General features: G+C 43.0%; 1 long non-coding RNA gene across 1 annotated transcript in view; it reads left to right on the top strand.

Moving 5' to 3' along the window:
* Nucleotides 1–12,495: 12,495 nt before the first annotated feature.
* LOC148133862 (uncharacterized) overlaps nt 12,496–15,000 on the top strand; it is a 2,736-nt gene continuing 231 nt past the window's right edge. Inside the window, exons 1-2 of the long non-coding RNA XR_015756055.1 lie at nt 12,496–13,330; nt 14,011–15,000. The exon at nt 14,011–15,000 is cut by the window's right edge and continues 231 nt beyond it. This is a non-coding gene — a long non-coding RNA (uncharacterized LOC148133862). The remainder of the gene's footprint in view (nt 13,331–14,010) is intronic.

The following is a 15,000-nucleotide window of genomic DNA, read 5'->3' as shown; positions in this document are numbered from 1 at the left end:
GTACAAATCAGTAACCAGTGACACTTAGAATTTTTTTGAGTCAGTACAAATCAGTAACCAGTGACACTTAGATTTTTTAGGGTCCAAACTGTGATGGGAGCGAACTTGACTGCTCATACCGACTTTGAGTGCTCGAGGCCGGCTAGCCCAGCCGGATTTGACCCGGTGGTTACAAATCAGTAACCAGTGACACTTAGAATTTTTTCGAGGCAGTACAAATCAGTAACCAGTGACACTTAGAATTTTTTCGAGGCAGTACAAATCAGTAACCAGTGACACTTAGAATTTTTTAGGCTCAGTACAAATCAGTAACCAACGACACTTAGAATTTTTTTGAGTCAGTACAAATCAGTAACCAGTGACACTTAGAATTTTTTTGAGGCAGTACAAATCAGTAACCAACGACACTTAGAATTTTTTTGATGCAGTACAAATCAGTAACCAAGGACACTTAGAATTTTTTAGAGTCAGTACAAATCAGTAACCAGTGACACTTAGAATTTTTTTGAGGCAGTACAAATCAGTAACCAGTGACACTTAGAATTTTTTCCAGTCAGTACAAATCAGTAACCAACGACACTTAGAATTTTTTTGAGTCAGTACAAATCAGTAACCAGTGACACTTAGAATTTTTTAGGCTCAGTACAAATCAGTAACCAGTGACACTTAGAATTTTTTAGGCTCAGTACAAATCAGTAACCAACGACACTTAGAATTTTTTAGGCTCAGTACAAATCAGTAACCAACGACACTTAGAATTTTTTAGGCTCAGTACAAATCAGTAACCAGTGACACTTAGAATTTTTTAGGCTCAGTACAAATCAGTAACCAACGACACTTAGAATTTTTTAGGCTCAGTACAAATCAGTAACCAACGACACTTAGAATTTTTTAGGCTCAGTACAAATCAGTAACCAACGACACTTAGAATTTTTTCCAGTCAGTACAAATCAGTAACCAAGGACACTTAGAATTTTTTAGAGTCAGTACAAATCAGTAACCAGTGACACTTAGAATTTTTTAGGCTCAGTACAAATCAGTAACCAGTGACACTTAGAATTTTTTAGGCTCAGTACAAATCAGTAACCAACGACACTTAGAATTTTTTCCAGTCAGTACAAATCAGTAACCAAGAACACTTAGAATTTTTTTGAGGCAGTACAAATCAGTAACCAACGACACTTAGAATTTTTTCCAGTCAGTACAAATCAGTAACCAAGGACACTTAGAATTTTTTAGGCTCAGTACAAATCAGTAACCAGTGACACTTAGAATTTTTTAGGCTCAGTACAAATCAGTAACCAGTGACACTTAGAATTTTTAGGGTCCAAACTGTGATGGGAGCGAACTTGACTGCTCATACCGACTTTGAGTGCTCGAGGCCGGCTAGCCCAGCCGGATTTGACCCGGTGGTTACAAATCAGTAACCAGTGACACTTAGAATTTTTTCGAGGCAGTACAAATCAGTAACCAGTGACACTTAGAATTTTTTAGGCTCAGTACAAATCAGTAACCAACGACACTTAGAATTTTTTTGAGTCAGTACAAATCAGTAACCAGTGACACTTAGAATTTTTTTGATGCAGTACAAATCAGTAACCAACGACACTTAGAATTTTTTCCAGTCAGTACAAATCAGTAACCAGTGACACTTAGAATTTTTTCGAGGCAGTACAAATCAGTAACCAACGACACTTAGAATTTTTTTGAGGCAGTACAAATCAGTAACCAGTGACACTTAGAATTTTTTAGGCTCAGTACAAATCAGTAACCAGTGACACTTAGAATTTTTTCCAGTCAGTACAAATCAGTAACCAAGAACACTTAGAATTTTTTCGAGGCAGTACAAATCAGTAACCAACGACACTTAGAATTTTTTTGAGTCAGTACAAATCAGTAACCAGTGACACTTAGAATTTTTTCCAGTCAGTACAAATCAGTAACCAACGACACTTAGAATTTTTTTGAGGCAGTACAAATCAGTAACCAGTGACACTTAGAATTTTTTTGATGCAGTACAAATCAGTAACCAACGACACTTAGAATTTTTTCCAGTCAGTACAAATCAGTAACCAGTGACACTTAGAATTTTTTCGAGGCAGTACAAATCAGTAACCAACGACACTTAGAATTTTTTTGAGGCAGTACAAATCAGTAACCAGTGACACTTAGAATTTTTTAGAGTCAGTACAAATCAGTAACCAGTGACACTTAGAATTTTTTTGATGCAGTACAAATCAGTAACCAGTGACACTTAGAATTTTTTAGAGTCAGTACAAATCAGTAACCAGTGACACTTAGAATTTTTTTGATGCAGTACAAATCAGTAACCAACGACACTTAGAATTTTTTCCAGTCAGTGCAAATCAGTAACCAGTGACACTTAGAATTTTTTTGAGTCAGTACAAATCAGTAACCAGTGACACTTAGATTTTTTAGGGTCCAAACTGTGATGGGAGCGAACTTGACTGCTCATACCGACTTTGAGTGCTCGAGGCCGGCTAGCCCAGCCGGATTTGACCCGGTGGTTACAAATCAGTAACCAGTGACACTTAGAATTTTTTCGAGGCAGTACAAATCAGTAACCAGTGACACTTAGAATTTTTTCGAGGCAGTACAAATCAGTAACCAGTGACACTTAGAATTTTTTAGGCTCAGTACAAATCAGTAACCAACGACACTTAGAATTTTTTTGAGTCAGTACAAATCAGTAACCAGTGACACTTAGAATTTTTTTGAGGCAGTACAAATCAGTAACCAAGGACACTTAGAATTTTTTAGAGTCAGTACAAATCAGTAACCAGTGACACTTAGAATTTTTTAGGCTCAGTACAAATCAGTAACCAGTGACACTTAGAATTTTTTAGGCTCAGTACAAATCAGTAACCAACGACACTTAGAATTTTTTCCAGTCAGTACAAATCAGTAACCAAGAACACTTAGAATTTTTTTGAGGCAGTACAAATCAGTAACCAACGACACTTAGAATTTTTTTGAGTCAGTACAAATCAGTAACCAGTGACACTTAGAATTTTTTTGATGCAGTACAAATCAGTAACCAACGACACTTAGAATTTTTTCCAGTCAGTACAAATCAGTAACCAAGGACACTTAGAATTTTTTAGGCTCAGTACAAATCAGTAACCAGTGACACTTAGAATTTTTTAGGCTCAGTACAAATCAGTAACCAGTGACACTTAGAATTTTTAGGGTCCAAACTGTGATGGGAGCGAACTTGACTGCTCATACCGACTTTGAGTGCTCGAGGCCGGCTAGCCCAGCCGGATTTGACCCGGTGGTTACAAATCAGTAACCAGTGACACTTAGAATTTTTTCGAGGCAGTACAAATCAGTAACCAGTGACACTTAGAATTTTTTAGGCTCAGTACAAATCAGTAACCAACGACACTTAGAATTTTTTTGAGTCAGTACAAATCAGTAACCAGTGACACTTAGAATTTTTTTGATGCAGTACAAATCAGTAACCAACGACACTTAGAATTTTTTCCAGTCAGTACAAATCAGTAACCAGTGACACTTAGAATTTTTTCGAGGCAGTACAAATCAGTAACCAACGACACTTAGAATTTTTTCCAGTCAGTACAAATCAGTAACCAGTGACACTTAGAATTTTTTAGGCTCAGTACAAATCAGTAACCAGTGACACTTAGACTTTTTTTAGGGTCCAAACTGTGATGGGAGCGAACTTGACTGCTCATACCGACTTTGAGTGCTCGGGGCCGGCTAGCCCGGCCGGATTTGACCCGGTGGTTACAAATCAGTAACCGACGACACTTAGAATTTTTTTGAGGCAGTACAAATCAGTAACCAGTGACACTTAGAATTTTTTTGATGCAGTACAAATCAGTAACCAACGACACTTAGAATTTTTTTGAGTCTGTAGAAGTCAGTAACCAAGTGCATTTTTGAATTGGTTACTGACTTCTCCTTTCGAGTTGCGGCTGTGGTTGGCTTCAATTAGTCGTGGGGGCTTAATTATCGCCCAGGGGAGCATGCCCCGGTAGTGTGGCCGGGGACGGAGTGCCTTTTGAAGGGGGTGTTTCTGAATTTGGATCCTTTTTGAGTAGCATTGTCGGATGGGTGTGATTTTGAAGGGTGTGTTGGCCGGCGGTGGGGCCAGGCTTAGGGTGAGTGTCCCGCCTTCGGGAGCGGACCGGCCCGCGCGTTCGGGCCGATTTTCGTGCATTTCCCAAGTCGGCAAGTGGTCCAAACTGTGATGGGAGCGAACTTGACTGCTCATACCGGCTTTGCGTGCTCGGGGCCGGCTAGCCCGGCCGGATTTGACCCGGTGGTTCAGCCGAAGGTCTCGACTTTGAGAGCGGACCGGCCCCCGCGTTCGGGCCGATTTTCGTGCATTTCCCAAGTCGGCAAGTGGTCCAAACTGTGATGGGAGCGAACTTGACTGCTCATACCGACTTTGAGTGCTCGAGGCCGGCTAGCCCGGCCGGATTTGACCCGGTGGTTACAAATCAGTAAACAACGTCACTTAGAATTTATTTCAGTCAGTACCAATCAGTAACCCGTGACACTTAGACTTTTTTAGGGTCCAAACTGTGATGGGAGCGAACTTGACTGCTCATACCGACTTTGAGTGCTCGAGGCCGGCTAGCCCGGCCGGATTTGACCCGGTGGTTACAAATCAGTAAACAACGTCACTTAGAATTTATTTCAGTCAGTACCAATCAGTAACCAACGACACTTAGAGTTTTATTCAGTCAGTACAAATCAGTAACCCGTGACACTTAGACTTTTTTAGGGTCCAAACTGTGATGGGAGCGAACTTGACTGCTCATACCGACTTTGAGTGCTCGAGGCCGGCTAGCCCAGCCGGATTTGACCCGGTGGTTACAAATCAGTAACCAACGACACTTAGAATTTTTTTGAGGCAGTACAAATCAGTAACCAGTGACACTTAGAATTTTTTAGGCTCAGTACAAATCAGTAACCAGTGACACTTAGACTTTTTTTAGGGTCCAAACTGTGATGGGAGCGAACTTGACTGCTCATACCGACTTTGAGTGCTCGGGGCCGGCTAGCCCGGCCGGATTTGACCCGGTGGTTACAAATCAGTAACCGACGACACTTAGAATTTTTTTGAGGCAGTACAAATCAGTAACCAGTGACACTTAGAATTTTTTAGGCTCAGTACAAATCAGTAACCAGTGACACTTAGACTTTTTTTAGGGTCCAAACTGTGATGGGAGCGAACTTGACTGCTCATACCGACTTTGAGTGCTCGGGGCCGGCTAGCCCGGCCGGATTTGACCCGGTGGTTACAAATCAGTAACCGACGACACTTAGAATTTTTTTGAGGCAGTACAAATCAGTAACCAGTGACACTTAGAATTTTTTAGGCTCAGTACAAATCAGTAACCAGTGACACTTAGAATTTTTTCCAGTCAGTACAAATCAGTAACCAAGAACACTTAGAATTTTTTTGAGGCAGTACAAATCAGTAACCAACGACACTTAGAATTTTTTTGAGTCAGTACAAATCAGTAACCAGTGACACTTAGAATTTTTTTGATGCAGTACAAATCAGTAACCAACGACACTTAGAATTTTTTTGATGCAGTACAAATCAGTAACCAAGGACACTTAGAATTTTTTAGAGTCAGTACAAATCAGTAACCAACGACACTTAGAATTTTTTTGATGCAGTACAAATCAGTAACCAACGACACTTAGAATTTTTTCGAGGCAGTACAAATCAGTAACCAGTGACACTTAGAATTTTTTCCAGTCAGTACAAATCAGTAACCAGTGACACTTAGAATTTTTTCGAGGCATTACAAATCAGTAACCAACGACACTTAGAATTTTTTTGAGGCAGTACAAATCAGTAACCAGTGACACTTAGAATTTTTTAGAGTCAGTACAAATCAGTAACCAGTGACACTTAGAATTTTTTTGATGCAGTACAAATCAGTAACCAACGACACTTAGAATTTTTTCCAGTCAGTACAAATCAGTAACCAGTGACACTTAGAATTTTTTTGAGTCAGTACAAATCAGTAACCAGTGACACTTAGATTTTTTAGGGTCCAAACTGTGATGGGAGCGAACTTGACTGCTCATACCGACTTTGAGTGCTCGAGGCCGGCTAGCCCAGCCGGATTTGACCCGGTGGTTACAAATCAGTAACCAGTGACACTTAGAATTTTTTCGAGGCAGTACAAATCAGTAACCAGTGACACTTAGAATTTTTTCGAGGCAGTACAAATCAGTAACCAGTGACACTTAGAATTTTTTAGGCTCAGTACAAATCAGTAACCAACGACACTTAGAATTTTTTTGAGTCAGTACAAATCAGTAACCAGTGACACTTAGAATTTTTTTGAGGCAGTACAAATCAGTAACCAACGACACTTAGAATTTTTTTGATGCAGTACAAATCAGTAACCAAGGACACTTAGAATTTTTTAGAGTCAGTACAAATCAGTAACCAGTGACACTTAGAATTTTTTTGAGGCAGTACAAATCAGTAACCAGTGACACTTAGAATTTTTTCCAGTCAGTACAAATCAGTAACCAACGACACTTAGAATTTTTTTGAGTCAGTACAAATCAGTAACCAGTGACACTTAGAATTTTTTAGGCTCAGTACAAATCAGTAACCAGTGACACTTAGAATTTTTTAGGCTCAGTACAAATCAGTAACCAACGACACTTAGAATTTTTTAGGCTCAGTACAAATCAGTAACCAACGACACTTAGAATTTTTTAGGCTCAGTACAAATCAGTAACCAGTGACACTTAGAATTTTTTAGGCTCAGTACAAATCAGTAACCAACGACACTTAGAATTTTTTAGGCTCAGTACAAATCAGTAACCAACGACACTTAGAATTTTTTAGGCTCAGTACAAATCAGTAACCAACGACACTTAGAATTTTTTCCAGTCAGTACAAATCAGTAACCAAGGACACTTAGAATTTTTTAGAGTCAGTACAAATCAGTAACCAGTGACACTTAGAATTTTTTAGGCTCAGTACAAATCAGTAACCAGTGACACTTAGAATTTTTTAGGCTCAGTACAAATCAGTAACCAACGACACTTAGAATTTTTTCCAGTCAGTACAAATCAGTAACCAAGAACACTTAGAATTTTTTTGAGGCAGTACAAATCAGTAACCAACGACACTTAGAATTTTTTTGAGTCAGTACAAATCAGTAACCAGTGACACTTAGAATTTTTTTGATGCAGTACAAATCAGTAACCAACGACACTTAGAATTTTTTCCAGTCAGTACAAATCAGTAACCAAGGACACTTAGAATTTTTTAGGCTCAGTACAAATCAGTAACCAGTGACACTTAGAATTTTTTAGGCTCAGTACAAATCAGTAACCAGTGACACTTAGAATTTTTAGGGTCCAAACTGTGATGGGAGCGAACTTGACTGCTCATACCGACTTTGAGTGCTCGAGGCCGGCTAGCCCAGCCGGATTTGACCCGGTGGTTACAAATCAGTAACCAGTGACACTTAGAATTTTTTCGAGGCAGTACAAATCAGTAACCAGTGACACTTAGAATTTTTTAGGCTCAGTACAAATCAGTAACCAACGACACTTAGAATTTTTTTGAGTCAGTACAAATCAGTAACCAGTGACACTTAGAATTTTTTTGATGCAGTACAAATCAGTAACCAACGACACTTAGAATTTTTTCCAGTCAGTACAAATCAGTAACCAGTGACACTTAGAATTTTTTCGAGGCAGTACAAATCAGTAACCAACGACACTTAGAATTTTTTTGAGGCAGTACAAATCAGTAACCAGTGACACTTAGAATTTTTTAGGCTCAGTACAAATCAGTAACCAGTGACACTTAGAATTTTTTCCAGTCAGTACAAATCAGTAACCAAGAACACTTAGAATTTTTTCGAGGCAGTACAAATCAGTAACCAACGACACTTAGAATTTTTTTGAGTCAGTACAAATCAGTAACCAGTGACACTTAGAATTTTTTCCAGTCAGTACAAATCAGTAACCAACGACACTTAGAATTTTTTTGAGGCAGTACAAATCAGTAACCAGTGACACTTAGAATTTTTTAGAGTCAGTACAAATCAGTAACCAGTGACACTTAGAATTTTTTTGATGCAGTACAAATCAGTAACCAACGACACTTAGAATTTTTTCCAGTCAGTACAAATCAGTAACCAGTGACACTTAGAATTTTTTTGAGTCAGTACAAATCAGTAACCAGTGACACTTAGATTTTTTAGGGTCCAAACTGTGATGGGAGCGAACTTGACTGCTCATACCGACTTTGAGTGCTCGAGGCCGGCTAGCCCAGCCGGATTTGACCCGGTGGTTACAAATCAGTAACCAGTGACACTTAGAATTTTTTCGAGGCAGTACAAATCAGTAACCAGTGACACTTAGAATTTTTTCGAGGCAGTACAAATCAGTAACCAGTGACACTTAGAATTTTTTAGGCTCAGTACAAATCAGTAACCAACGACACTTAGAATTTTTTTGAGTCAGTACAAATCAGTAACCAGTGACACTTAGAATTTTTTTGAGGCAGTACAAATCAGTAACCAACGACACTTAGAATTTTTTAGAGTCAGTACAAATCAGTAACCAACGACACTTAGAATTTTTTTGATGCAGTACAAATCAGTAACCAACGACACTTAGAATTTTTTCCAGTCAGTACAAATCAGTAACCAGTGACACTTAGAATTTTTTTGAGTCAGTACAAATCAGTAACCAGTGACACTTAGATTTTTTAGGGTCCAAACTGTGCTGGGAGCGAACTTGACTGCTCATACCGACTTTGAGTGCTCGAGGCCGGCTAGCCCAGCCGGATTTGACCCGGTGGTTCAGCCGAAGGTCTCGACTTTGAGAGCGGACCGGCCCCCGCGTTCGGGCCGATTTTCATGCATTTCCCAAGTCGGCAAGTGGTCCAAACTGTGATGGGAGCGAACTTGACTGCTCATACCGACTTTGAGTGCTCGAGGCCGGCTAGCCCGGCCGGATTTGACCCGGTGGTTCAGCCGAAGGTCTCGACTTTGAGAGCGGACCGGCCCCCGCGTTGGGGCCGATTTTCGTGCATTTCCCAAGTCGGCAAGTGGTCCAAACTGTGATGGGAGCGAACCTGACTGCTCATACCGACTTTGAGTGCTCGGGGCCGGCTAGACCAGCCGGATTTGACCCGGTGGTTACAAATCAGTAAACAACGTCACTTAGAATTTATTTCAGTCAGTACAAATCAGTAACCATCGACACTTAGAATTTTTTTGAATCAGTACAAATCAGTAACCAGTGACACTTAGAATTTTTTAGGGTCCAGACTGTGATGGGAGCGAACTTGACTGCTCATACCGACTTTGAGTGCTCGAGGCCGGCTAGCCCGGCCGGATTTGACCCGGTGGTTACAAATCAGTAACCAACGACACTTAGAATTTTATTCAGTCAGTACAAATCAGTCACCAGTGACACTTAGAATTTTTTAGGGTCCAGACTGTGATGGGAGCGAACTTGACTGCTCATACCGACTTTGAGTGCTCGAGGCCGGCTAGCCCGGCCGGATTTGACCCGGTGGTTACAAATCAGTAACCAACGACACTTAGAATTTTTTCGAGTCAGTACAAATCAGTAACCAGTGACACTTAGATTTTTTAGGGTCCAAACTGTGATGGGAGCGAACTTGACTGCTCATACCGACTTTGAGTGCTCGAGGCCGGCTAGCCCGGCCGGATTTGACCCGGTGGTTCTGCCGAAGGTCTCGCCTTCGAGAGCGGACCCTGCCACCGTGTTCAGGCCGAGTTTCATGCATTTCCAACGTTGGGAAATCAGTAACCAGAAAAACTTAGAAAAAATGCCCAAAAAGAAGAAATCAGTAACCAGAAAAACTTAGAAAAATGCCCGAAAATGAGAAATGAGTAACCAGAAAAACTTAGAAAAATGCCCAAAAAGAAGAAATGAGTAACCAGAAAAACTTAGAAAAATGCCCAAAAAGAAGAAATGAGTAACCAGAAAAACTTAGAAAAATGCCCAAAAAGAAGAAATCAGTAACTAGAAAAACTTAGAAAAATGCCCGAAAATGAGAAATGAGTAACCAGAAAAACTTAGAAAAATGCCCAAAAAGAAGAAATCAGTAACTAGAAAAACTTAGAAAAATGCCCAAAAATAAGAAATGAGTAACCAGAAAAACTTAGAAAAATGCCCAAAAAGAAGAAATCAGTAACTAGAAAAACTTAGAAAAATGCCCGAAAATGAGAAATGAGTAACCAGAAAAACTTAGAAAAATGCCCAAAAAGAAGAAATGAGTAACCAGAAAAACTTAGAAAAATGCCCAAAAAGAAGAAATGAGTAACCAGAAAAACTTAGAAAAATGCCCAAAAAGAAGAAATCAGTAACTAGAAAAACTTAGAAAAATGCCCAAAAATAAGAAATGAGTAACCAGAAAAACTTAGAAAAATGCCCAAAAAGAAGAAATCAGTAACTAGAAAAACTTAGAAAAATGCCCGAAAATGAGAAATGAGTAACCAGAAAAACTTAGAAAAATGCCCAAAAAGAAGAAATGAGTAACCAGAAAAACTTAGAAAAATGCCCAAAAAGAAGAAATGAGTAACCAGAAAAACTTAGAAAAATGCCCAAAAAGAAGAAATGAGTAACCAGAAAAACTTAGAAAAATGCCCAAAAAGAAGAAATCAGTAACTAGAAAAACTTAGAAAAATGCCCAAAAATAAGAAATGAGTAACCAGAAAAACTTAGAAAAATGCCCAAAAAGAAGAAATCAGTAACTAGAAAAACTTAGAAAAATGCCCGAAAATGAGAAATGAGTAACCAGAAAAACTTAGAAAAATGCCCAAAAAGAAGAAATGAGTAACCAGAAAAACTTAGAAAAATGCCCAAAAAGAAGAAATGAGTAACCAGAAAAACTTAGAAAAATGCCCAAAAAGAAGAAATGAGTAACCAGAAAAACTTAGAAAAATGCCCAAAAAGAAGAAATCAGTAACTAGAAAAACTTAGAAAAATGCCCGAAAATGAGAAATGAGTAACCAGAAAAACTTAGAAAAATGCCCAAAAAGAAGAAATGAGTAACCAGAAAAACTTAGAAAAATGCCCAAAAAGAAGAAATGAGTAACCAGAAAAACTTAGAAAAATGCCCAAAAAGAAGAAATCAGTAACTAGAAAAACTTAGAAAAATGCCCAAAAATAAGAAATGAGTAACCAGAAAAACTTAGAAAAATGCCCAAAAAGAAGAAATCAGTAACTAGAAAAACTTAGAAAAATGCCCGAAAATGAGAAATGAGTAACCAGAAAAACTTAGAAAAATGCCCAAAAAGAAGAAATGAGTAACCAGAAAAACTTAGAAAAATGCCCAAAAAGAAGAAATGAGTAACCAGAAAAACTTAGAAAAATGCCCAAAAAGAAGAAATGAGTAACCAGAAAAACTTAGAAAAATGCCCAAAAAGAAGAAATCAGTAACTAGAAAAACTTAGAAAAATGCCCAAAAATAAGAAATGAGTAACCAGAAAAACTTAGAAAAATGCCCAAAAAGAAGAAATCAGTAACTAGAAAAACTTAGAAAAATGCCCGAAAATGAGAAATGAGTAACCAGAAAAACTTAGAAAAATGCCCAAAAAGAAGAAATGAGTAACCAGAAAAACTTAGAAAAATGCCCAAAAAGAAGAAATGAGTAACCAGAAAAACTTAGAAAAATGCCCAAAAAGAAGAAATGAGTAACCAGAAAAACTTAGAAAAATGCCCAAAAAGAAGAAATCAGTAACTAGAAAAACTTAGAAAAATGCCCGAAAATGAGAAATGAGTAACCAGAAAAACTTAGAAAAATGCCCAAAAAGAAGAAATGAGTAACCAGAAAAACTTAGAAAAATGCCCAAAAAGAAGAAATGAGTAACCAGAAAAACTTAGAAAAATGCCCAAAAAGAAGAAATCAGTAACTAGAAAAACTTAGAAAAATGCCCGAAAATGAGAAATGAGTAACCAGAAAAACTTAGAAAAATGCCCAAAAAGAAGAAATCAGTAACTAGAAAAACTTAGAAAAATGCCCGAAAATGAGAAATGAGTAACCAGAAAAACTTAGAAAAATGATCAAAAATAATAAATCAGTAACCAGAAAAACTTAGGAAAAAACACTTAGAAAATTTTTCAGCAAAGTGTGAAAAATATTCTAAGTGTCAGCGGAGGAAAGTGCCGAAGCATCGGGAAAGATTCACAAACTCGCGCCGAACATGTGTTCCGAAGTGCCGCAGGAACTGTGTGAATTGAGCCCGGCAAATGGCCAACTGTCATTTTGTGTCTGCAGCCCGAAAACTTTAACTTTGTCTGTCGCGGAAGTCCCGAGCGGGAAAAATCCAAACGGTTTTGCGGGGATCGAGTTCCAGAGCGATGCAGTCAAATTTGAAATTCAGACCCATTCAGTGCCACTTGCATTTGTTACACAGTGAGGTTGGCGGGGTACCCGGAGATTTCTGGGAACACGATTTTTAGAACAAAATGGCGGCGCGGGACCTTTTTGAAAGGCATCCGAAAAACGGTTCCACGGGCATAGCACTCTAATGGCGGGTATGAGTGCATGCTGGAGAGCTCTTGGAAGTCGAATTTTTGACACTTTGTCAATTTTTTGACAGAATTGCCAAACTCTCCCTGTCTGTTCTAAGAGTCGGTCAGAGACCTGTGTGGAGGTCTCTTGACACGATTGGAGGGCGGGCAAATCCCCACGTTGACTCCGGCCGTCCCTCCACAGGCGCTCGTGTCCAAAATGAAGGCGAGAGACGCGAGTGGCCTGGTTCCCTTGGGTGCTGCCAGGAAGGATGCGGGCTGACCCTTGCCTGAGCACTCCCTAAAGCCTCTTACGAGTCGAGGGCCGGCCTCGGGCGCCGCACGACCGGCTCTGGGAGTGGGTGGCCGCTATTGTGAATAGGCTGGTCCTTCCCGCTGCCACCCGGCCAAGTGCGACGGCTCTGCCGCCCTGCGGTGCTCGTCACCCAGGTTTGGGGAACTCGGTCAGAGGCTGTGGCGGGGGGTCTCTTGACACGATTGGAGGACGGGCCATCCCCACGTTGACTCCGGCCGTCCCTCCACAGGCGCTCGTGTCCAAAATGAAGGCGAGAGACGCGAGTGGCCTGGTTCCCTTGGGTGCTGCCAGGAAGGGTGCGGGCTGACCCTTGCCTGAGCACTCCGTAAAGCCTCTTACGAGTCGAGGGCCGGCCTCGGGCGCCGCACGACCGGCTCTGGGAGTGGGTGGCCGCTATTGTGAATAGGCTGGTCCTTCCTGCTGCCATCCGGCCAAGTGCGACGGCTCTGCCGCCCTGCGCTGCTCGTCACCCAGGTTTGGGGAACTCGGTCAGAGGCCGTGGCGGGGGGTCTCTTGACACGATTGGAGGACGGGCCATCCCCACGTTGACTCCGGCCGTCCCTCCACAGGCGCTCGTGTCCAAAATGAAGGCGAGAGACGCGAGTGGCCTGGATCCCTTGGGTGCCGCCAGGAAGGGTGTGGGCTGACCCTTGCCTGAGCACACGTTAAAGCCTCTTACGAGTCGAGGGCCGGCCTCGGGCGCCGCACGACCGGCTCTGGGAGTGGGTGGCCGCTATTGTGAATAGGCTGGTCCTTCCCGCTGCCATCCGGCCAAGTGCGACGGCTCTGCCGCCCTGCGGTGCTCGTCACCCAGGTTTGGGGAACTCGGTCAGAGGCCGGTGCGGGGGGTCTCTTGACACGATTGGAGGACGGGCCATCCCCACGTTGACTCCGGCCGTCCCTCCACAGGCGCTCGTGTCCAAAATGAAGGCGAGAGACGCGAGTGGCCTGGATCCCTTGGGTGCCGCCAGGAAGGGTGTGGGCTGACCCTTGCCTGAGCACACGTTAAAGCCCCTTACGAGTCGAGGGACGGCCTCGGGCGCCGCACGACCGGCTCTGGGAGTGGGTGGCCGCTATTGTGTATAGGCTGGTCCTTCCCGCTGCCATCCGGCCAAGTGCGACGGCGCTGCCGCCCTGCGGTGCTCGTCACCCAGGTTTGGGGAACTCGGTCAGAGGCCGGTGCGGGGGGTCTCTTGACACGATTGGAGGACGGGCCACCCCCACGTTGACTCCGGCCGTCCGTCCACAGGCGCTCGTGTCCAAAATGAAGGCGAGAGACGCGAGTGGCCTGGATCCCTTGGGTGCCGCCAGGAAGGGTGTGGGCTGACCCTTGCCTGAGCACACGTTAAAGCCCCTTACGAGTCGAGGGACGGCCTCGGGCGCCGCACGACCGGCTCTGGGAGTGGGTGGCCGCTATTGTGTATAGGCTGGTCCTTCCCGCTGCCATCCGGCCAAGTGCGACGGCGCTGCCGCCCTGCGGTGCTCGTCACCCAGGTTTGGGGAACTCGGTCAGAGGCCGGTGCAGGGGTCTCTTGACACGATTGGAGGACGGGCCACCCCCACGTTGACTCCGGCCGTCCGTCCACAGGCGCTCGTGTCCAAAATGAAGGCGAGAGACGCGAGTGGCCTGGATCCCTTGGGTGCCGCCAGGAAGGGTGTAGGCTGGCCCTTGCCTGAGCACACTGTAAAGCCTCTTACGAGTCGAGGGTCGGCCTCGGGCGCCGCACGACCGGCTCTGGGAGTGGGTGGCCGCTATTGTGAATAGGCTGGTCCTTCCCGCTGCCATCCGGCCAAGTGCGACGGCTCTGCCGCCCTGCGCTGCTCGTCACCCAGGTTTGGGGAACTCGGTCAGAGGCCGGTGCGGGGGGTCTCTTGACACGATTGGAGGACGGGCCATCCCCACGTTGACTCCGGCCGTCCGTCCACAGGCGCTCGTGTCCAAAATGAAGGCGAGAGACGCGAGTGGCCTGGATCCCTTGGGTGCCGCCAGGAAGGGTGCGGGCTGACCCTTGCCTGAGCACACGTTAAAGCCTCTTACGAGTCGAGGGTCGGCCTCGGGTGCCGCACGACCGGCTCTGGGAGTGGGTGGCCGCTATTGTGAATAGGCTGGTCCTTCCCGCTGCCACCCGGCCAAGTGCGACGGC

Source organism: Chiloscyllium plagiosum, unplaced genomic scaffold (assembly GCF_037043375.1).
Source record: "Chiloscyllium plagiosum isolate Xiang-an unplaced genomic scaffold, Cpla_swu_hap1 HiC_scaffold_189, whole genome shotgun sequence".
Taxonomy (NCBI): domain Eukaryota; kingdom Metazoa; phylum Chordata; class Chondrichthyes; order Orectolobiformes; family Hemiscylliidae; genus Chiloscyllium; species Chiloscyllium plagiosum.
The sequence above is the reverse complement of the archived record's forward strand: the minus strand, read 5'-3'. Positions and strand labels throughout refer to the sequence as shown.